Source organism: Mustela erminea, chromosome 4 (genome assembly GCF_009829155.1).
Source record: "Mustela erminea isolate mMusErm1 chromosome 4, mMusErm1.Pri, whole genome shotgun sequence".
In the NCBI taxonomy this organism is placed as follows: Eukaryota; Metazoa; Chordata; class Mammalia; order Carnivora; family Mustelidae; genus Mustela; species Mustela erminea.
The window spans coordinates 143,978,708-144,002,921 of NC_045617.1; the positions used below are offsets into that span (position 1 = coordinate 143,978,708).

Below are 24,214 nucleotides of genomic sequence, written 5' to 3' on the forward strand. Positions count from 1 at the left end.
CCTCCGCTGACACAGCCCCGACTCCACAGCTTCCCTTACATTCTATTCTCAGTCTTACGCACTCGTTCTTCGGGTTTGGATAATGTGTAATTACATGTATCCACTGTCAGAGGATCGAGCAAACTAGCTTCACTGCCCTTCCCTGCTCTGCGTTCCGCCCATTCATTCCTCCCTTCTCCCTAACACCTGGCAGCCATGACGTTTACTGTCTCCATCGTTCTGCCCTTTCCAGAATGTCATAGACTTGGAATCAAGCAATAGGTAGCCTTTTGGGATTGGTTCATTTCGCTTAGTAACATTATAAGTTTAGTAACAGTTTAAGTTTGTCTAGTAACAGTTTAAGTTTGTCTTTCTATGGAACACAGCAGACATTGATTGCCCCACTGTTCTAGAGAAACGAGAAGTCGAAACAGGCCGCCTGCTCCCTGGGGACCACGTAGCCGAATCTTTCCTCCTCTCCATTGTCACATGGTGTCCCTATGTAACTGTCATCCTATGACTGTCTCCTTAGAAGGACCCCGGTTGGATTTGATTAGGGACCCACCCTATTCCTCATCTTTTTAAATTTTTTTTTAAGATTTTATTTACTTGTTTATTTGACAGAGATAGAGAGACACAGCAAGAGAGGGAACACAAGCAGGGACAGTGGGAGAGGGAGAAGCAGGCTTCCCACTGAACAGGGAGCCTGATGCAGGGCTCTGTCCCAGGACCCTGGGATCATGACCCGAGCCAAAGGCAGGTGTTTAACGACTGAGCCACCCAGGCGCCCCCCGACTCCTCATCTTAATGAGGTATCTCTGCAGTGACCCTCTTTTCAGATAAAGTTACATGCTGGGGTGTCGGGGGTGAAGTACTTCCAAGTATCTTTTCGGGGACAGAGATACAAGGCTGTCCACAGCCCTTCTCTACCATGTGCAGTTCTGCTCCAGGTAAAAACCGCAGCCGGAAGAGGCTCACCTTACAACATTCAGGACCTTGAATAATGGGAATTTAGCATTAATGGTGAGACCTTAGAGGCCTGAAGTCTGGGAGAGGGTACAGGATGTGCACTGACTCTTCATGGCTCTCTTAAATTTCTCAAAAATGAGCAATCGTCTACGTCTCTCAGGTACTTGATGAAACCGCTTAGCAAGCAGACTTCACTCAAGTAAAACACAGCTGCAAATGGGTAGCAGCTCCTTCTTACCTAATTTATTTCCCATTTTCCTGCCCAGAAAATCAACAGTAAAGATAGATTCTAACCTAGTATTGAAAAAAAAACCAAAACATTCCGCTGTTTTCAAGTCACCGCTCCTTCTGGCTGCAGAGTGCCGCTCAGTGATGGTCTCTTGTTGTCTTAGATGTACTGTATTTTCACCAAAACTAATCCCGAAACTGTTCTCCCTCTGGCATAAATGATGTAAAATAGAGAATTTCAGTGTAAGTTCCCCTTTTTTCATAACTACCTTTATATGACTCCTAGTATTAATATAAATAAACTCCAGTTTTAAATGTTTTCTGGTAGAGGTCTGGTAAATGAACGAAATTCTGTGTATTTCTTAATCACTTAAATCACCAAAAGGATAAAGCCCAACTGAGTTTTGTATTTGCATAGGTGGGAGGGGAGAATTTTTCTCTAATCTTTAATTCCCTGCCCCCAAAAAAGAGCATAACTCTGTTAAATTCAGAATGAAAATAAATTAGGCAGTGTATCTTCATAAACAAGATAAACTAAAATGTATTTTTTTCTTAGCTTTTGCAAGATTATTAATGTATAAGAGATTTAATAGTAAGATCCCCTAAGCTAAACAAGAGTGACCTTAGACTTTTAGATGAAAGGTCAAATTTGCATGTTTATATTTTCTTTTCGATTGAGTCTTCCTTCATTAGTCTTCATTAATCTTAAGTAACTCTAACAGTATTTTCAAATTGTTGCTGAGATTCTTAGTCTGCCTAGAAAAGGTCACTTAAGTTTAAAAAGTCTTTGGATCCTTAGCTATCAATTCCAGAGTTTCTTTCTAAGAAAATTTTGATGAAAAATAATGCAGTTGGGTTGAAATCTTTAAGAGGCCTGTGACCTGGAAAAAGAAAGTTCTTTAGGTGGCAAGAGTGGCCATTAGAATGTTTGTATTGATTTAAAATGTTAAATTGTGTGGTAAATCCCCCTGCTTGCTTGTCTCATATCTTGGAACCAGAGAGTAAGTTTGTGTTTTCAGATATGTGTGAGCATAAAAAGAACCATAACTCATTTAGCCCCAGTTTCTAGAATATTTACCCCAAGGATGACAAGGCCATGGTACTCTTCTGGACTCAGCCCTGAGGAGTGTGGGTTAGGGTTCCTGAGCTCTAGAAGGGCCACCCTTGGGGTCGACAGAGGCAGCTTTGCTGGAAGTGTCCACAGAAGGTTTCCCTGTGAGGGACTGAGTTTTTGCTGGAGATGCTCATCCCAGGGCAGGGTGACCACTTGGAGCAGATGTTGAATAAGGAATTGTTCCTGAATCATATACAGAGCATATCCGGTGACATATAATGGCTCTCCCAAGTTCAGCTGCATGTGAGTCCAGGACATTATCTTGAAAGGCAAAACAGAAATACAGCATGCAGAAAGAGCTTTGTCACTTTTTCTAGATGTTACTAAAATTCTTTGTTCGAGTACATCAACTTGCCTTAATTTCCAGTTTTTACATCCCAGCTTTTTTGCCTTACTTGATAAGATAACCGCATTGTTTACACGTTCTCCTATTTTCAAACTAAGCTTTTTTCTTTGGGGGAGAGGTAAAAATATTTTCAGCAGTCTTCATACTCCAGATTTTCTAGCGTTCTTTATTCTAAACCGATTCCCAAACACACCTGGAGGGACACTCCTTTTCTCAACATCCTTTTCTTTTAACTTCTTTTTTTTTTTTTTTTGAAGGAATATCTTGGGATTCTTCTGCAATTAATTGTATTTTATCCCTCCAAATACAGTTAATCTTTTAAATTCCTTTCTGGGCATATTACTTCTCTTTTTACTTCCATTTTGGATAGAGTTTTTAGCCTGATCATAGTTTTATTGTGTATCGACTTCAGCAGATGACTTACTAGTCTCCCATGAAGACTCTGTAGTAATAGAAGTAAAGAATGATCTATATTCTAAGCCAGAGAGTTGGTTGGGAACCTTCTACCTTGTGTGAATTTTTATTGAGATGCTGTTTATTTAACAAATAGAAAATTGAATTTAATATCTCTAAGGGCCCCTTGAAATTCTTTTTTTTTTAATTATTTATTTGACAGAGATCACAAGTAGACAGAGAGGCAGGCAGAGAGAGAGGGGGAAGCAGGCTCCCTGCTGAGCAGAGAGCCCGATGCGGGACTTGATCCCAGGACCCTGAGACCATGACCTGAGCTGAAGGCAGAAGTTTTAACCCACTGAGCCACCCAGGTGCCCCAGGCCCTTGAAATTCTTAATAATCTTTGATTTTCTATCATACGGTTATAAGGTCAACTTTCAAACAGTATTTTATGAAAGTTTTTTTGAAAGTCTAAGTGCTTTTCTTTTTTGAAATATGTAATCTGCATCTCCCAATTCTTTCATCTTTTACTCTATTATGAATCTGAAAACTTTTTGCCTGTATAATCAATTAATTGACTAGGGATAGTAAAACTTAATACTTCTTTTGGTGGTTTATGAGGGCTCAGAATGGCAGCCGTGGGCCTAGCTGTGCTGGGGAGAATAATGGGCCCCTGGAAGATAGCACATCCTAATCCCCAGACCTGTGAACGTGTTACCGCAGTAGTAAAAAGGTCTTGGAGAATGTGATTAAGTTAATGCGTTTGAAATGGCAGATGGTTGTGGGTTATCTGGGTGGGCTCAATGTAGTCACGAGGGTTCTTAGAAGAGGGAGGCAAAAGGGTTCAAGTTCTAGGGAGGAGATAGGAGGACACAGCGGAGGATCAGAGCCATGTGCCTTGAAGATCAGGGCGGGACAAGCAGTTCAAGAATGCAGGCTGCCTCTGGAAGCCTGAAAAGCCAAGGAACACATTCTCCCTCAGGTTCTCCAGAAGGACTACAGCTCTGCTAATACCTCGATTTTAGCCCGTAAGACTCATTTTGTACTTCTGGCTTACAGAATTGTTAAGATAATAAATTTGTGTTGTTTCAAGCCACTAAGTTTGCTAATTTGTTATTGTAGCAATAAATAGGAAATTAATATGCCCACAGTGGGATAGTTTGAACTGAGGGCATTGTCTAGCTCTTTGAGACAGATAAATGAATTGCTCTCAGCTTTATGCTACCCAGGTTATGCTGTGTCATGGGTGACACATGCTTGTTCCGAGGTCTGTGCAAACCAACCCTTGTTGCTCCCCAACAGGCACAGTGTCTATAGGCCTCATCATTATGATGCCAGGACAGAAATAATGGTAAGAATTAACATTCGTTTAGCAATCAGCGTATGTCCAACCTTGCTCTGAGCCCTTGGTGTGGATTGCCTAATTTTACTCTCACAGTTTATTAGGGTCATTTTGCAAATAAGGAAACCCAGGCTCAGAGTAATGACCTAACCGACCCAGATCTCACAGAAAAGCTCCCTACCCCCTCTCCACTCTCAGGTCTTGCAAGACCCAACACACCTTATGCTCTCACAGTGCCCGGCAGCTTGGCATTCCCAGAGTGCCCCCATGTTCATCTCCCCTGCCCAAAGCCCCCCAGGAGGAGCTGCACATGAAGAGCCCTGGGAATACAGACAACACGGATCATTTATTGAGCAAAAAATGCATGATATTTAGGACAGTGAGGTGTGTCGAAGTTTTCCATTTGTTGTTTGTGGGCTAGAGAGCAGCCTGCGAGTGTAAGGTTAGTACAGTCACTGAATGGGCCAGGAGGCACAGGCAAACCTTAGACTAAATGGCCTTATCAGCCACAGGACCTGGCCTCAGCCCCTCTTGTGGGTGGGAGGGAGCTGCTGACGAGCGGTGGTCCTGTGTCTGTTTTTGAAAGCTCATTCTCGGTGCCGTGGACAAAGAATAAAAGAGTCGGAAAGCCCAGTTAGGAAATTGCCCAAGACAGGTCTGGAGACTTAATAGGGCAGTTTTAAGAAGTCTTTGGGACTTATTCCTTAGACCTTCAATAAATACTTTTCCTGTGGACTTAATAATTCCAAGTCTTCGACTTAGCTCCATGTCAGCAAAGTAATTTTGTGTTCCATGGAGAATATTAATTTGCTGTCCAGAAGTCACTTTGTTGGTTTTTGATTGATTCCAGGCCCACGGACAAATACTGGTAGGCCAGAACATTTTACAAGGACCCTTGAACATGCCAGAAATTTAGGGCATTACATCCTTTTTCTGCCTTTGTGCTTGCTGGCGCTACTGGTGTTCTCCTAGACCAGGCCTAGGCCTCTCCTACTCAGAAGGAGAAATGCCAGACCCTCCAGACCCCTGCCCTTGTCTGATCTCTGTCCTTCTACCGATGTGCTTTTATCTCTTCCCAAACTCTTTCTACATGGCGGTTACAGGATTGCCTTTTTCCTTGTAGCCTCTTTATCTTTTTTTGTGTTTTTGTTCTAAGTACAGTGAGATAAGCTTATCATCTGTGTGTGCATAGTGTGTGTGTGTGTGTGTGTGTATTTTGAACCTCTAGAAAACTCTGAATTTGGGAGCGTTTGAAGAAGCTGGGGCTCTGATGGGGGAGCATTCTTTTTTAAATCCTTTTAGAACTGAGTACTTTCCTCTTGTCACATTCTCACACTGGAAGAGTAAAGGAAAACAGGGTGATAATGTCTGGAGCTTTGAAGAATGTGAAAATAACAAGAGTTGTTCAGCCTTAGTCATGTAGCGGGAAGTCGGCCCATGTCCATAATACCTTGGCCTGGCCAGTACTATTTCGCCCTTTGGTTGTCTACCATCCTGAAATGGAAGTATTAGAGAATTTGACAAATATATTTAGTTTGGAGTAAATAAAAGCAGAATGTTTTATCAGGATCTCATGAAAGAAAAGAAGTGCTGTTTCCAAGAGGAAAGTCTTCTTGGGGGTATAAAAGATAGACATGGCCACGGCTGGTGGGGTACCTCACCATCTAGGAACCTGTCCAGGGACCTAACGGAACAGCTCGGGGAGAGATCACTGGTGACGTCCTTATTTCTGTTTCCTGCCACAAGGGATATATATATATATTATTTTAAATCATGCTCCTGATTCCTCTCAGCCCTAATCATTCTTTCAGAAAATGCTAGCCTTTTCTCCAGGTACCCTCACTGCTCCCCCTAGTTTCCTGCCTCCTGAATCTGACCCTTGCCTGCATACTACGGAGCACTGCCTGACGTTTTATTGGGCCCTGACCGGCCGTGATGAGCAGTCACTGCATATAAGCTTCTTATATGGGCCCTGACCGGCCGTGATGAGCAGTCACTGCATATAAGTCACTGCATATAAGCAGACCCACAGGACTACACCTGTGCCGGACGTGGGTAGCCTCTAACCCCAGGACGGAGCCATGTCTCTGTGAACTTGCTCTTTGTTTAGGATGATAAAGATAAGAAGGATACAGATGTTTTTTGTTGATACCTAAAGTCCTTTCATGGGACTCTTCTGTTAATTATAAGCCTTTGTAAGAAAAAGATCAGTGATGACTGTATTCTGGATCCATGGTTTGTATAAATCAACTTTAGGACAACAGAGAGTCCAGTACGATTTCAGAGCCTTAAATTCGATGATAGTAATCTTTCTGTGCTTTGTAGTCAGCTTACAGAAGATTGTTCAAAAAGAAAACTTCTGTAGAAAAAATACACTCGATTTGTTTCTTATGATTAATTTTTGGTTTTCCTGTTGGCATTTATTTTTATCTTGCTTCTTTTATGAATTTTAATTACCACAAAACAGTAGGGAGATAGGTGGTTTTTTTCTCTCAGATGCTGAAGTGTGGTAGGTATTAGGGTTGAGATGGACTGAGTGAATTCATATTAAATCAGGTGAATATAAGTTCTATCCTTTGGAAAGTCATCTTTATTATATTTTATTCTAACTTTTTTCTATGGTGATTACGTACCTTGTTTTATATAAATTTCAGAAAAATTGCAAGGATCTACATAATTCTTTTATGCCTTTTATATGAACTTGATTTATTAAAATGGTAATATTCAATTTGAATTCACTTTTTATTAACAACTTTAGAAGTGAGTAGACTCTTTGGAGTAACTTCTAAAGATAAAAGAACCTTATAATGATCTTATTTTTTGATCTTATATTATTATTTTTCTGTGATAACTATGGTTCATTAATAACTTCATATTTATAACCTTCCAAAGGACCTGTAAGTATAGTTTCCAGTAATAGAGCTAATATTAAATGTGTTTGTAGGTCAACAGAATATATTTGGCAATTTAACGTGACATGCTTTTCTAATTCCTGCCTCTTAGAACCACGTTTATCTCATAATTACGGACTAAAATCTCAAATATGAGCAGATAAGCATTCAGATGGATAAAATACACTGTGCTAGTTATGTTCTGATAGCTCATAATGGAAGATGAATGTCCTGAGGCTTTCTTTTTGCTATTCATAATAAAGTAGAAGTGGTCTGTAAGATGAGAAGTTATGGGAGCATTGGGTATGGTGCATAAACAATGAATTTTGGAACACTGGGAAAAAAATTAAATTAAGAAAAAAAAAAGCTACGTGGGTAGGGGAAAGAAGCTTTCTTTGTTTGAATGTTAATGTGTGCCAGAAAGAAACATATAGTCTGTGCTTTTCATGTACTTTGTCTCATGTTATTCTTCTGACCGTACTTTTACATATCTGGTATTTTTTTTTTTTTTAATTTTACAGACAAACCAGCTGAGGCTCAAAGAAAAGTAAATTTGCCCAAGGTTTTATAACAATTAAGTGAAAATGCCTGAGATGTGGGCTTTTCTTTCTAACTCTTTGCTCCATGCTCTTATAAACCATAAAATAAACATTTATCCCAGAAATTCAAAATAATTTTAGAACATTTTGACCAAAAAAGTACTGGTTTCCAAAGTTTTATTTTTCTATTATAGCAGTAAGTTTTTATTTATAGGCCCTAGAAAAATTGTAAACTCCTTAAAATGATTTTAAACTTAACAGAGAAGGTGTAGGAATAGCACATCTCCAGCAGACCCTTTGCCAAGCTTCAACATTTTGCTAAATTTGCTTTCCCCCTATCGTTGGCTAGATAGATACACAGACAGACTGGCTGACATTTTTCCCTGAACAGTTTCAGAGTAGATTACAGATATCATGCCCCTTTACTGCTTCAGATTCAGTGAGTGTTTCCTAAGAAAACGAGAATCTTCCATAATCACAATATCGTTTTCTAACTGAGGAATTTCAATGTGGGTACAAGACTTTAGCCTACAGTTTATATTCCAGTCTTTCAAGAGTCCTAGCAACATCCTCCTGAGCTCTCATTTTCCAGTCTAGGATTCAGTTCAGGATAGGGTCTTGACTTAGTTTTCACATCTCTAGGTCTTCTTGAACCTAGACACTTCCTCAGCTTTTTTTTTTTTTTTTTTTTTTTTTTTTATCTTTCATGATTTATTAACACTTTTTAAGAATACTGGCCAGGTATTTAATAGAATGTCCCTCAATTTGGATTTCGTTTCTCTTGTGATTAGATTCCTGTTTAACTAAGTGAGTGATATTCTGGTCTTCTCAGAACGTCACATCTGGAGGCGCCTGGGGTCCTTTCATCCCTATTGGTGCTGCTAACTTTGATCCCTTGGTTAAGGTATCGTCTGGCCTCTCCACTCTGTAGTTACCCATTTTGAGGTAAGAATTTTTAACCCCAAGTGTGTGATGAAATCATGGAAGAAGGAAAGGAGTAGGCCCCAAGACCTCGGAAATCTTAGTGGAGTTCACACTTTCCGTCTTAAAATGGACAGGCCTCCACGGTAACATAGTCTGAAAGACTTTTCATTCCTTAGTTTTCATTCATTTTAAATCTTGGAATTATTTCTGACAGTTTTTAATGGTTAGACTATTCTCTTTTTAAGTGAGATGCTTTAGGTTGAGGGTGCAGTGACATGTTGGGAAGAGTAAACTTGGAAAGGTGGAAATTTATTTCTTTGCAGTATCTGTATATTTGCACAGCAGATAGTACATACAGAGTTTTTATCCTCAAAAACTGCACGGATCAAAACTTGGGTGAGTCAAGAGGAGCTAGAAAAATTAATGGATGACATATCTTTAATTTTTAGGAGGAATTCATAGGCGATGAGTGAAATATTACTCTCGAAATGCTATGATGGCAACCCAGCAGCTCTCTCTCCGGATATTACTGAGTGTCAGAGACATTCTGTTGGAATCAGAGATACTTTCCATGTTTGCTGTATCCCTTACTGCCTTTCCTCTCAACCTGTGTCATCTAGGAAATCACAGAGTATCCTCTCCAGCCACTTTCTGGGTTCTTTGAACGTGTTTTGTTAGGACAATCAAATGGAAAAAGGTAAAGGAAAGATTCTACAGGTAAATTCCAGTGGGTTCTGTAATCAAGCACAAAAACATGTGAATGGTATTACTAGGGCCATACAGAATTAATCCAAAGCAGTAACTGACAGCCCTTTTCCCAACTAACTTGATACTAATTCTTAACATTGAGGGCCCCAGAGAACAGAACTCTTCATTCTTCTTACCGAGTTAACCCAGAATCACTCAAATGCTATTAAAATGAAAATCAATGTGTTCTCCAAAGTTGTACAGAGGTTACCCAAATGAATAATATGTCAGGTACCTGAAATCCTATCCTAGTAAAGAACGTAAAGACCACTGTGAAAAAATTTAATTTGATTTTATCTTCTGTTAGCAGCCATAGTGGTGCAAGGGCAGATGGGAAGTGGGAAGCAGGTTCTCTGCAGCACTCCTCACGCCTGAACAGTGACCACAGCTGTCCCATTGACCGTCATGACCCAAAACATGGCTTTGGGGGAATGGTTTAAGTTTCTTGATCACTTTGGCAATCAGAACTACTGATATTTTATTAAAAATTGTGGTGAGAACTGCAGTTGGGATAACACGAATTAATTTACCTAATGTTAAATAAACTTCTACACCAAGGGGCCGAGCTGGGTGCTGCTGCCCATATTAATGGCATGCTGCCATTCTAGGTGGTTCCTTCGTCTCAAGCAGCATATAATCCAGAAAGGAGGAGAAGGGTGGCATAAAGGGCAATAATACAAGGCAGTATGTCTTGATGGCTATAATGATACAAAGGGCAGTTAAAACTCTCAGCCTTACGAGTGAAATGATCAAAGTCACTGGCAGGAGAAAAGGAACTTTTAAGGTGAGGTACCAAGAGTGAGGCACCAGGTGTTAATGGAAAATGATGAGAAATTTGGTCCTTCTAGAATGCAAGGTTTGTCATGAAAAATGAGAAGGATCCTTTTGGGAAGTGTTTTGGGACCCGTCAAGGGGATTTTGACTGTCTGATCACACACAACCTTGCTAGCCCTTGAGAATGTTCTTAGCTAATGATCTCAAGCTGAGCCATCAGAAGGTCATCACCTGTAGTCCACAGGCAACAGCCACTGTGTTTAAGCAGAGGAGTGGCCCGATTTCAGTAGTGTTGGAAGAAATGAAATTAGAAACCACATGTAGGGTGCATCAAAATGGAGAAAGGCTGAGGCGGGAATGGAACGGCTGAGGAAATAGTGTTGCTGTGAGGTCAAAGAGGTTGGTGGTGGACCTAAGAATAGGTAGAAAGAAAGAACTAGAGAGGCTTTGAAGGAAGAATCCCTCTGACCTGTGAGCTGGACGATGCTGGTGGTTTGCCCCTTGGGTAGTCCAGGCAGTCTTGGTGCTTTACAAATATCGATGCCTTTCATCCTCACAGTAACCCTAGGGAATGACTGTTCCCATCCTCCATTTTACATTTGAGGAAACTGAGGCACGGAGAATAAAAGGAACTTGTTCAGAGTTCCACAGATCGTGATGGAGTTGGGATTTTAAATCAAGCAATTCTGGCTCTGTCCTCTGCTTCCTAACCACTTTGTCTAGAAGAAATTATAGTGGTCAGGGAGAAGGAAAGCTCTAAGAGACTTGATTAAAATACAGAATCCTTGATTTTCTATTTTAAATACAGAATGTTAGAGCCAAAATCTTATACATTTAAAGGCAAAATGCGTTAACCAGCAAGGCTGCTTTAAAGATGTGGGAATCTTCTCTCTGAGGCTTGGTGAGGGAAAGCGATGGCCCAGTGCTTCCTCCATGCCAAGGGCAACATGGATGAATGGACAGGGAGGGGGCCGTAGGCCGACACTGGTATCGTTCTGGCTGTCTACGGGGTATCTGTCCATGCTGAGGGTCAAGCTCTGGCATTGTCTCTCGTCTCTAACCTGCTCCCTTTGCCTCTCCTCTAATTGCCATGTTGTCTTTCACCCCAAGACCAGCTTCAAGTGAGATCCAGGGTGTAAGCTCTCCCTTGCTGTGCCCAAATTTCTTTCACACTTTGACCTTTTTGTTAATCTGTATTGAAAACAGGAGAAACACAGAATGAAAATTTTGAGGATCTTAGATGTTAAAAGCCGTCATAGTCCCTCATCTTCAATTCTTAACCAGTTCGTTAGATCTAGATGTCATGGTCCAAAAAATATATATATTTTTCAGGAAGCTTTGCGCAGTGGCAGTATCGTAGCCAATGAGGTTTATCCGAGGCGCGATTATTGCTATATATTTTTCAGGAAACAAAACACTGATGAACCAAGCACTGATTAGGGTGGTTTCCTGTGGCCTACCGACTCTCTTGCTAATTATCTCCTAGTGTTCTTTAATGTGACCCTATCTGTCTGCTTATCCTTCAGTAGGTCTTGTGGAGTCTTCCTTCTCGGCATTTAGTTCTCACAAAGCAAAACAGTATAAACTGCATGAAATTATGGCCAAGTTACTTGCCTGGTACTCTATCAAAGACCAAGCGAGTGATGCCAAGCATCACTGGAAAGAGAATGAGGTGGGGGAAACAGTTTTTTATTGAAACTCCTGTAAGGGAGATGGACTACATGTGGGTTGTAACTGAAACTTTGAGAAACCTCCGAAAATGGAGCTTCAGACCCTAAAGGATGTGCTTGTGTAACTGCCTTTTAAAGAGGGAGAGCCGGGCTCACTTCTGCTCTTCCCATCTGTCCGGTACGGTGAGCAAGGAAGGACACCTCTCCCTGTGTCACTGTCCTCTACTCCTTCCCTGGAGTGCTCGGCCGGTCCTGTGAGAACACCGAGTGTTTACCGCACTTGGGCATCCATGGTCACTAGGCGACTAGTTTATAGGAGACCTTCACCCATCCCTAGTTGTAGGCCAATGGTTCTTGACATTTTGGGAGAATCTGATTATATTTAATGCTTGTTGCCATACACACACCCATACATATGCACTCTTCCCCCCCAAAAAGCAGATTTGTCCAAAAATGTTAATATTCTTTTGGAGTGCACGTGTAAAACCATCCGTGGGCTCTCAGAGCACTGTGTCTTGACTGGCTTGCTCCTGTCTTTGTTTATTCTCTGTCCACCACCGCGGAACAGCCATCATTGGACGTCTCTCATAGATGGAGACACCAACAGTGAGTGCTTGTTGAGTGAAGGACGAGGTGTAGGCTGACCACATAATTGCTAATAAGGCTGGATGAAGACATGAACTTAAAGAAGTTGGTTCATTCATCAGAATAGCGTGCTATACCATCTGGCCAGTAAACACTGGTCATGTAAACCTTCCAGAGAAGGTCAGCTCAGAAACAAAGACGGTTGCTTCAGAATCCGGGACAGAAGCAGAGACCGAGCACGCTGAGATTAGTCCAGTGTGGCCTGATACTGGAAGAACACTCCCAGAAGCAGCCTGTAAGCTGCACTTAAGTACAGCTGAACCAAGGCAAATGCTCTGCAGGTCTAATAATTGTCTGGACTGTTCGTTGTCGTTGTGTTACTGTTTTGGGTTTTGCCAGCTTGAAAGGTCTACCAGAAGATAATCACCTTTTTTTTTTTTTTTTCATTTTAAATTCATTCCTAGTCACACAGACTTTTTTTCTTTTTCTTTTTTCTTTAATTTTTTTTTAATTAACATGTAACATATTATTTATTAGGTCTGTCAATCATCAGTCTTACACAATTCACAGCACCCTCATAGCACATACCCTCCTCAGTGTCCATCACCCAGCCACCCTATCCCTCCCCCCAACCCCAGCAACCTCCAGTTTGTTTCCTTAGATTAAGATTCTCTTATGGTTTGTCTCCCTCTCTGGTTTCGCCTTGTTTCATTTTTCCCTCCCTTTCCCTATGATCCTCTATCTTATTTCTCAAATTCCTCATATCAGTGAGATCATATGATAATTGTCTTTCTCTGATTGACTTATTTTGCTTAGCATAATATCCTCTTGTTCCATCCATATCGTTGCAAATGGCAAGATTTCACTTTTCATGGCTGCATGGTGTTCCATTGTGTATATATACCACATTGTCTTTATCCATTCATCTGTCGGTGGACATCTGGTCTCGTTCCATAGTTGGGCTATTGTGGACATTGCTGCTGTAAACATTGAGGTGCACGTGCCCCTTCGGACAACTACATTTGTATCTTTAGGATAAATACCCAGTAGTGCAATTGCTAGGTCGTAGGGTAGCTCTATTTTCAACTTTTTGAGCAACCTCCATGCTGTTTTCCTAAGTGGCTACACCAGCTTACATTTCCACCAACAGCATAGGAGGGTTCCCCTTTCTCTGCATCCTCACCAACACCTGTCATTTCCTGACTTGTTGATTTTAGCCATTCTGACTGGTGTGAGGTGGTATCTCACTGTGGTTTTGATTTGTGTTTCCCTGACGCTGAGTGATGTTGAGCACCTTTTCATGTGTCTGTTGGCCTTTTGGATGTCATCTTTGCAGAAATGTCTGTTCATGTCTTCTGCCCATTTCTTGATTGGATTATTTGTCTTTGGGGGTTAAGTTTGATAAGTTCTTTATGGATTTTGGATACTAGTCCTCTACTGATGTCATTTATGAATATCTTCTCCCTTTCTGTCGGTTGTCTTTTAGTTTTGTTGACTGTTTCCTTTGCTGTATAACCACCATTTATAATGGAAAAGTATGGCCCAATTCCAAACCACCAAGTTAAAAACAAAGTTATAGGGCGCCATATGTTTAAAAGTTAAGAGCTGCATTTAAATTTTACTAATTGCTTTTATTAATACTTGGCTCCACAACACTGTTTCTGTCTTTGAATTGAAACTGTATTACTAAGAGTATTGCAAATCAGCATGATGTAAAGAGTGTTAAGTGACACCCCTGCCTTGTCATCTGTGGGCACAAAACCATTACCACAGAGCTTTACAGTATTTCGTGTTTCCGGGAGGTAAAAGTGTAGTGTTTACTTTTCTTGATTTTTTTAAAATAGAAAACAAAAAAGATAAGCTGGCATTCTGAGCTTAGCAGGTGGTAAGATGAATATTCTAAAATCCCTATGCCTTGAGGAGATTCTACAGGGAATTAAAAACCACACCAGGAGTTTCTTGGCCTGGGTTACTGTGCCCAAAGGCTTCTGAGGGTCTGGAAACTGAAGTTGTGTAGAACAGTCTAAGAGTCTATATGTATTTACCCCCTACGGAGGGATTCATTGGTCTTCATCAGATTCTTAAAGGGATCTTTATCCCCCAGAAGGTTAAGAACCAATTATATGGCATTAATGTTCAGTTTAAGAAAACAAATAAAGGGGTGTATGGCTGGCTTAGTCAGTAGAGCATGCTACTCTTGACCTCGGGGTCAAGAGTTTGAACCCCAAGTTGGGTGTAGAGATTGCCTGAAAAAGGAGGGATTGAGAGAGAGACCTATTCATCAGCAAAACTAATGGGGGCAGGAGGAGAAAGCAAAAATAGGGTATATGTGTCTGTATCTACAAAACACATACAAATTATGTGTATAAAAAAAAACCCCACATACAAAACATGTGTTAAAAAACGAAATTCACCTGCGTAAATTTTAAAGATCTTAATGGCTTTAGCCAATCATTCATGAATGGGGCAACATCCAATCCAGCAGACGGAAAGGCGCTCTGAGGAGCTGTATAAAACAAGAGATTTAGAGGCAGAAGGGAGCAGGAGTGGGGGTTATGTGTATTACAAGAGTCTTACCGGGCAGATGACCTAATCGGTGCCGATCAAGTGATTCCTGATGGACTGGCTTCAGAGTACATTTCTGGCACCAGAACTGTAATTATATCTTGGTTTGGCAATGTAGGGCCTAGCGTAAACAACTCTGTTTGGGGCCCGTTGTCTTGTTTTTAATACCTGTTTAATTGTTAAAATCATCAGTGGTTAGTACTCTTTTCATCTTGGCCCGGAATATTAACAGTTTAAAAAATGAACCAAAAATAAAATGTAAAAATAAGCTTTTACTTCCTGGTTACTAGATAAAATAAAATTTCATTACCTTAAAAACTGTGTTTCCAGGCCCAGTATTCTTCACTAGGCCCCATGTCAAAGACTTGCCAAGCCTGATAGAAGGGACCCAAGAAACTGTACATAAGGACATGAAAACTTAATTGTCTCCCATATTTTTTAAATGCAGATTTAAAGGTTTTTGCCAAGTGTATATAATCAGGAGGACTGCCTTTATGATTTTTTCTCCCCTGTGCACTCAGCAGATATTTATTGAGTTCTCCGGTGCACCTGACTCCTCAGTGCTGGGCAACATCGGCGAGGACTCTCTTCCCAGGAAGCGTATATTCCAGCCAGGGAGGAAAACAGCAAACAAACAAAAATCAGCAAAATACCAGAGGTCATGTTGCAAATTAATAGATGAATATAATAAATAAAGACCGGGGAAACTTACTGTGTTGGTCAGCAGAGACCTACCTCTGTGTAGAGGTGGCGTGTGAACTCTGATCCGAACCAGGAGCCAGCTGTGGCTTTCACACAGAGACCTTCAGAACGGATGAGCATGGAGAAACCGAAGGGAAGACATCATGGCTCAAGTCTTTTAAGGGAGGGAGGGACACCTGTGGGAAGGGACACATGCAGGAAGGCTCGATGAACAAAGGTCAGAGCAGGTCCGACTTTATAAGCCAGAGTGAGGTACGCAGAATAGAAGAAGCCGTAAAGGCAATTCTAATTCTGGAAGGTGAGATCGGAGGATGCTGGAGTTATTTTTTGCTTTTGAAAATTTGAAAACATATAGAAACAACCAACTGAAATGGAGATTTCCATATGAACTGAAGCATTGGTTAGAAAACAACAATTTGATGATGTTTTCAGGTGTTGCTCCACAACATGTCATTGTTCCTTGACTTCATCGAGACACACATCTGGTCATTTATGAAGAAAGTTTACAAGGCTCCCATCTTTGTAACTGTGGCTGAGTAGATGTGTATTAAATCTTTGCTTGCAGTAAGATATTATTGAACTATTACAGAGTTATGGTCACCGGAAGACTAACAAAGAAGCTTGCATGTTGATAATAGGAGATGATGTTTATTTAGTGATTACTATATGCAGACACTGTGAAGCATTTTGCTGACATTTGATCTGATCTTATGGCAGCCCTGCAAAGGGCAGCACGGTAAGGCTGTAGGTTACGCCTGACTGTAAGTTCCCTGTGGGCCAAAAGGAAAGGCCCAACTTTAACACTTTCTCGTAGCTAGAACACAGTTCCTTCTGTCTTTGAACATAGTCTTCAGAAAACACAGAATCTGTTGTATGTGGGGGAAATAAACAAAAAAGAGTTGTAAATGCCACTTTCAAAGGTGCCTTTTGCTGATAGAGACCGATCTTGTAGGTTATGGGATTATTTACTCTTACAGAGCCTCCAGAACCCAGGGATGCTGTGTGTGTGTGGCTGTCTGTCTCTGAAAGGTGCATAAAAGAATACGTAAGAAAACTTCTAGTGTTATCCCAAACTTCTTCACATTTAATGTCAGTTGTTCTAACATTAGATCATCGTTTACTTTGTTCTTGAAATTGATTCTTTTGAAAGAGAAACTTATAAATTCCAGATGCGTAATATGTGAACTAAGTGAATTAAGAGGTTTTTGGGTTTTTTTTTCTAAAAGAATACTGACAGTTTGTCCAAGAATAAGTTTGGCTTCAGGTTTGAAAAGAAAGTTCTAGATAGATGAAATTTCATTCTCTTCCAAATTCTTCTAAAACTACAGTGCAGAGGCTTTCATTACACATATGATTAACCCACAAGGCTAAAGGAAACAGGAGAGGAAACAACAACATTGTGGTAGCAAGAAAATAGATGGACGGTCGACAGCTAGCCGCAGTCCCCTAGGGAACCCTAAACACCAACCCGGCAGCACAGAAAAGCCAAAACCTAAACCGAGAAGCAGCCTAATGTATATGCCCCAGAATCCTTGCGCGGCCCAAGGATTCGCTGCACTGCTGGAAGGAGAACAAGTCAAGAAGGGCAGGGACTAAATTTAATAAGGAAAATTGTTCCAAAACCATGTACGAAGCAGTTACATTTCTCCATCACCTCCCCAGCTGAGGCTTCCAGGCAATAGCCTCTCCCCCTCCCTGACAGAGAACTGGAGGCTTGTTCTCTGAAGGGGCAATGTGCCAGAGCTCTTCACAGAAAGAGGACCACCAGTAGGATGTGTATGTGTGCATGCACACGCGCGCGCACACACACACACACGCGCACCCACGGGGAGAGAGGGAGGTGTGAGAAGGCCCAGGATCTGCCGTCAGCAAGCTGGGGACCTAGGAGAGCCTACGTGTCATTCCCACGTCCGCAGGCCTGACCCCCAGGGGAGCCCGCGGTGGTAAGTGACAGTTAGAGCTAACACCTGGAGGCCCAAAAAGAGCCAGGGGTGCAGTTCGAGTCCAGAGGTCAGAAAAGACCTGTGCCCAGCCCAGTCCGTCCCTCAGGAGGACTTCTCCTTACTCAGCCTTTTTTTCTGTCCAAACCTTGAGCAGATGAGATGCGACTCACTCCCATTAGGGAGCACCATCTGCCTTACTCAGTCTTCCAGTTTAAATGTTAATCTCATCCAGAAACGTGCTCACAGATACACCTATTTGGCCAAATGTCTGGGGACTCTCTGGTGAAATCAAATTGACACATAAAATTAACTCCAGGAATATAGAAGGTCCTTGGACAGGAAGCTGCCAGGCACAGTTGAGGGCAAGGTACGGTCCGTGTGTACGAGGAGGTCACATGCCCTCCTTGTTCCTTCGTGCAGCTCGGATGCTGGCACTCAAGCACACCTTTCTCTCCCAGCAAGGACTTGGAAGAGTTTCTTCGGGAAACCTGACCAGTCCAACACTGGAAAGATGTTGGCATCAGACATCCCGGAGTTAAACAGTCCAGCCCAGTCCCTCCATAGTAAGGCTCATTCTGACAAGCCCAGCCATCGGCTCAGAACCTTCAGTCAGTGTTTTAGTCCCTCCGTTCATCTCCAGGGGCGGCTGTAACAAAGTATCATGGACTTGGTGGCTTACACACCAGAATGCATTTCTCACCATTCTGGAGTGTGAAGATCCAAGATCAAGATGCTGGCAGGGTTGGTTTCTGGTGAGACCCTCCTTCCTGCCTTATGGATGGCCTCCTTTTTGCTGTGTCTATCATGGCCTTTCCTCTCCTGAGTGCATAGAGGGAGAGAAAGGTCTCAGGTGTCTCTTCCCTTTCTAGTCCCATTACTGGATTTAAGGCCCCACTCTTATGACCTCATTACCTTTAATTACCTCCTCCTCTTTTTTTTTTTTTTTTAAAGTTGGCTTTTACACTCATAATGTGGGGCTTGAACTCACCACCCTGAGATCGAATTGCATGCTCTAATTAATTAATTAATTAATTACTTCCCCAAAGGCTCTATATATCCCTTTGAGATTTAGGGCTTCATCATAGGAATTTTGGGAGAGAAGCAGTTTAATCTGTAACTGTCCTTACCCCCCCTTCCTAAAAAATTATTGTTTGACCAATTGATTAGAGCAAGAGAGCACGAGCGGGGGCAAGAGCAGAGAGAGAGAGAATCTCCAGTAGACTGAGCACCGAGCCCAGCATGGGGCTTAGTCCCCCAACCTTGAGATCATGACCTGAGCTGAAACCAAGAGTCAGGTACCTAACTGACAGAGCCCCCCAGTCAGGGATCTGCAGATGTCTGAGCAAAGCCACCAACTAATAAGAAGGACAGGACCAAAACAGAGGAGTAGGAAGGGGTTGGGGGGAGAAACAGGACTACTCAGGGAGAAGAAAAGTTTAGAAAAATATATATCTTTGACATTTTCAGATGAATGCGAAAAGGTAATGTATTCACGACACAAGATCAGGACATGCGAAAAAAAAAAAAAGAATAGAAGCAATACTTAGAGACTAAAAACGTACTAGGAAAATTTAAAGATTCAGAGGAGGTCATGAGATAGAGGAGAGGAAGTCTCCAGGAAACAGGACAAAAAGAAGTGAGGTAGAAAATAGAGGAAGAAGGGGAAGCAAAGGACCAGCGCCCGAGAGCCCGACACGCAGACAGTGGGAATTCCAGGAAGGGTGGCCGGGGAAGGAAGAAGCTGTCAATGAACTGATTCAAGGGCATTTCCTATGACTGAGGAACATGACGGGCCGGACTGAAAGCGGTCACCCTAGATCCAGCATCATGGACAAGAAGAAATAAATGCGCTTCACGACGAGAGAGCTACATTCGAAGGACCAGGAATCGGAACGGCTTCAAATGTCTTAACAGTACGCGACGGACAAATGAGTGATGCCTTCTCGATTCTGGGGGGAAAAGAAGAAAAAGAAAAAAGCACTTTCCATCTTGGGATTTAATGTCCCACCAAAGCATCAGTCAGCACATTCCCTGCTCAGGAAACTTCATCAGAACAGGAGAGGACACTCAGCAGGAAGATGTCAGAGAAAGGAAACGGAACACGATGCAGAGAGAACAGAGTCTCCAGGATGACGGTGAACGGAGCCGTTCATCGGAGCTCTGGAGCAGCCGGACTAAGTCAAAGCAGGCTTCAAAGTGCTGGGAGAAACTTCTTCAAGAAAATGAAAAGGATAAACATTTAGTGGAAATTACATTCTTGAGGAGTGATTTAGGTATGTGGAGGAGAATTTGAGGTTGAATTAGTGATACGCACATAGGCAAACAAATAGAAAATGAGTTTTTTTTTTTTTTTTACTTAACTCCCAGGAAAATAAAATATACAGGAAAGGACATGTAATCATAGCTATTAGAGAGCTGAATGGCATGTCTCTGATGTGGTTGTATTGGGAAGTGGAGGTGGGGAACACGGGTGATGGGGTGGGAAGGGAAGGCCATCTGCTTACGGGAAAGCCGGCGGAGAGTATCTAGTCCTAAAAAATTCAGAATCACCATGAAGACACATTATTTAGCAATATGGTGACAAATACCAAAAGAATAAACTGAAAGAGCCGAAGGGGAGTGATTTCTAAGGAAGCAGAGAGGGGCAAGGGAAGCTGGGAACTGTTGAGCAGGTTGACCCTTTTAGAATATTTACACGCGTCCCTGATTCTAGTAACCAACTAAAAAAAATAAGCAAATGCCTATTCAGCAGTGTGGGGTGGGGGGGTGGCTGGTTAGGATTACTGAAACCGAGCCACATAAACACCCAAAGGACCCCAAGACAAACACCCAGCCATGCTCTCCAACCCGGAGGTGGGTTGTAGGTACACATGAATACGGAGAGCAAGGAAGATGCTGGCATTGAACAAGGACATAGAGCAACATCGCCGCATTAATAGCCTGAGAGCGTCCAACAATGCTCTGAGATAAAACACGAAAGGAAGGAGTTTATGGTGCTTGGCTCCTGTGATGGAGAAAGCCAGCAGATCCAGGCACCAGTTGAAGGAGGGGGGTTAATTGCCGATCCAAATGCACGGAGCAGACATTCAGGAAATCTTTGAATACATGAGTGCCTGTCGTTAAAATACAGTTGGGAGCACTCAGAAAATAGAAAGGACTCTGTAAATGTCCAAAAACTGTTTAGACTTTGGAACTGATGAAAGCTACTTTAAGCAGAACTCCTCTCTAACCCTCATGGCCCGGTAGTTGATTGAGTTTTTTCCAAGGTCCTGTTGTCCTTTTGCTGCCCAAACATGCACACATGCTAAGCCTATAGGCCTTTCTTAAAAACAGCAGCAGGGGCATCTGGGTGGCTCAGTCGGTTAAGCAGCTGCCTACGGGCTCAGGTCATGATCTCAGGATCCTGGGATCGAGCCCTGCATCGGGCTCTCCACTCAGGAGCAAGTCTGCTTCTCCCTCCCCCAATCTCTCTCGCGTTTGCTCTCTCTCAAATAAATAAGATCTTTTAAAAAAAGAAAAGAAAAAACAACAGAAAACCCTGTTAGGATCCTCTCCTAATGAAAGAGCAGAAAGTATAGGATACATGCAATAGGTAGATGGTGGGCCCTTTCACTTCTTAGCTCTCCGTCTCTGAAGAGGGGGGAAAGACAGGGACAGGGGCGGGGACACGGGTGGTACCTGAGGCTGAGTGAACAGGCTTGCGTATACCCTGAGGGTGTGCTCAGGTGGTGGACACGCAGCTGCCTAAGGCTGGAGAGCCCGGCTGGGCTGACCGGACGGCACTGCTTTAACCCCTCCCTCCCCGCCGCCCCCAGAGCCTTGGTGGTGGACAGAGCCCCAGCACCCCGTTCTGCCTGTTTTCTCGTGACTTAAAATGGTCAGGCCAGTCATTTGGTACCTCCATCATCCGGGCAGCTTTTCCCTGTTTGGGTGAAAACCTAATTGTAGGTTAATTTCGTGAAAGCTGTTACACAACATGGATCATAAATAACAAGGGTTGTTTGGGGTGTTGACATGGGCTCGAGGGAAACCTCATACTTCACGTTCCTCTGCCTTGCCCTTGTTCTCATTCCCTAAGGCCTCAGCCAACATCCCTGCCCCGGCACCGGGCCCCGCGCATGCATACCTGTACCCTTCTCTCCTGTGGGCACGGTGCCAGTCTCAGAACTGTTCACCTCCCAGCTATCTGTGCGGTAACCTTGCTCCAGGGGACAGAAAAGAGTCCCCCGTTTCTGAAGTGGTGTGAGGACGCGAGAAGGGAGCAGATGGAACTGTATATTAAATTGTCTGCTGGTCATCACATACAGGCTCGGTGATCATAAAGGCCAAAGATTTAAAAAAAAAAAAAAAAAAAGGAAAATGTGTATGTTTAATATATGGAACAAAAATCAGTCCATTTTTGACACAGACCTGAAGGAGGAGACAGGTCAAAAAGCCCAGCCACCCCTGAAATGAATTTTAGACTCTTACCAGTGTGATGGAGCAGAGAGAGAGATCGGTAGTAGCTATCGCTGATAGAAATAATTTTTTTTTACAGTAGGTGCTAAATTAGATGTAGAAAGTAGGCGAGTCATCGGCCCCACAATGGCATGTCTGACCCGCCAGCTCCCAGTCGTGGAATCATAATCAAAACGAGTTGTGGGCTTATCTGGAGATGCAGCAGTAACTGGCCCAGAACAATTGTCAGGCTTCTCTTCCAATGGGGTGACGCCAGGGGTTATGCGGGGTCACGAAGAAGATGCATTGGTCTTGATCAGTTTTTAGAACTGGGTAGCAGCCTATCTGTAGGTCAGAGAAATTTCGTTTCCTTCATTCTTTTTTCATCATCTCCCCCCTGGGAGCTTTGTGGATTAGCTTCTGGAAGCTGATATGAGGCTCAGCACGTTAATAGAGTTCGTGCAGACCCGGACGGCCCAACTCTGTATTTCATGATGTTGGACTCCCAGGTGTGTCCGTCCGTGGGGAATGTTAGTAAAGGCCCATTACCACCTCCCTGCAAATAAAAGGAAGAGAGACATTTGATGATAATACAGAAGTGCAGAGACCTCCAGGGCACTCGTTAGATAAACCCACCTTGTGTGTGTTAGAGACACCTGTAAAATATTACCCTCCCCGAGTCACACCTCTAATCAGGCTTCCTGTTTTTGCTTTTTGTTTGACTATACGGTTTGTCCCTACTTAAAATAATTTACAGGTACCAGACATTACTAAGCAGGTAGGAAAGAGTTAAATAAAACCATTTGTCCCCAGCCTCTCCTTAATTTCAGATAACTTAGAACCTAGTAAAACTCTAAAGAAAAAAATACAGTGTAGTTCAGGGAAACCAATTTGTTGCTGAGTTGTGACGGTGGGAGGAGGTCCCAGAGTTTCAACACCACAACTGCTAGTTCTTCAAAAGTATCCTCGTAAGAGAAGTGATCTTGTCATTTGTTAAAGGAATGCTTTAAATTTTAAAAATAACAGGGAAACCTTTTCACAGGGGGGTAATCTTTATACCTATGAATTGGTGTACCAATACTAAAATTATGTGAAAGAACATTTAATAGGAATTAGATTAAAACCTATTTGCTTTGCTTTGTCAGACTACTTAGATCCCCAGTAACATTGGTTCCATCAGAATACATGGCAAGGGGACCCAGACATCCGTATTATTTCGATCCATAGGCATTTCCACTGTGCAGCTGGGATCAGACAACAGTGATTTTTTTTTTTTTAAAGATTTTACTTATTTATTGGACAGACAGAGACCACAAGTAGGCAGAGGCAGGCAGAGAGAGAGAGAGAGGGAAGCAGGCTCCCTGCTGAGCAGAGAGCCGGACGCGGGGCTCCATCCCAGGACCCTGAGATCATGACCTGAGCCGAAGGCAGCGGCTTAACCCACTGAGCCACCCAGGTGCCCCCAGACACCAGTGATTTTGAGCAAGGGTTTGTAAGCTATCTGTAAGGGGCCAGGCAGTCCATGTGCTTGGCGTACAGGTCGCATGGTTTCTGACATAGCCCTTCTCCCGTGCCACCGAGCACAGAAGCAGCCATAGACAATGCTTGAGTGGTTGACCGTGTTCCCTAAGGGTTCGTGGGGATTTGAATTTCATGTCATTTTCACATGTCACCAGTACTCTTGTTCTTTGGAGGTTTCCTTTTTTTTTTTCTTTCCCAGCTACTTAAAATTGTAAAAACAAATCACAGACTGTACAAAAATCAGTGGTCAGCTGAATTTTCCATCAGCTCTTGATTTGGACGGTGAAACGTGGACCCAGAGAGGCCAGGAAAGAAAGTAGTACTACAGTAATCCAGATAAGAAGTAAAATTAGCTCTCTTTTGTGGTCAGTTCGAAGGTCAGAGTAAGGATAAGTGATACTGAGTTGGTATTTATAGCAGCTCCCATTCTTGTGTGCTACCTTGAGCCCCAGAGTTCCCTACAAAGGAACTTTGAATGAACCATTGTGTGGTAGGTAGTGCTTAGTACCCTTTGACTTTGTCTTTCTAACTTTACAGGGATTTGT

The 24,214-nt window shown here is 42.6% G+C and overlaps 1 protein-coding gene and 1 pseudogene across 4 annotated transcripts in view; both read left to right on the top strand.

The window, feature by feature from the left end:
* The window catches only part of CDKAL1 (CDK5 regulatory subunit associated protein 1 like 1), a 632,670-nt gene that overhangs the window by 479,802 nt on the left and 128,654 nt on the right, over positions 1–24,214 (top strand). The window lies entirely within an intron of this gene.
* LOC116589521 lies at positions 11,581–11,659 on the top strand (annotated as a pseudogene).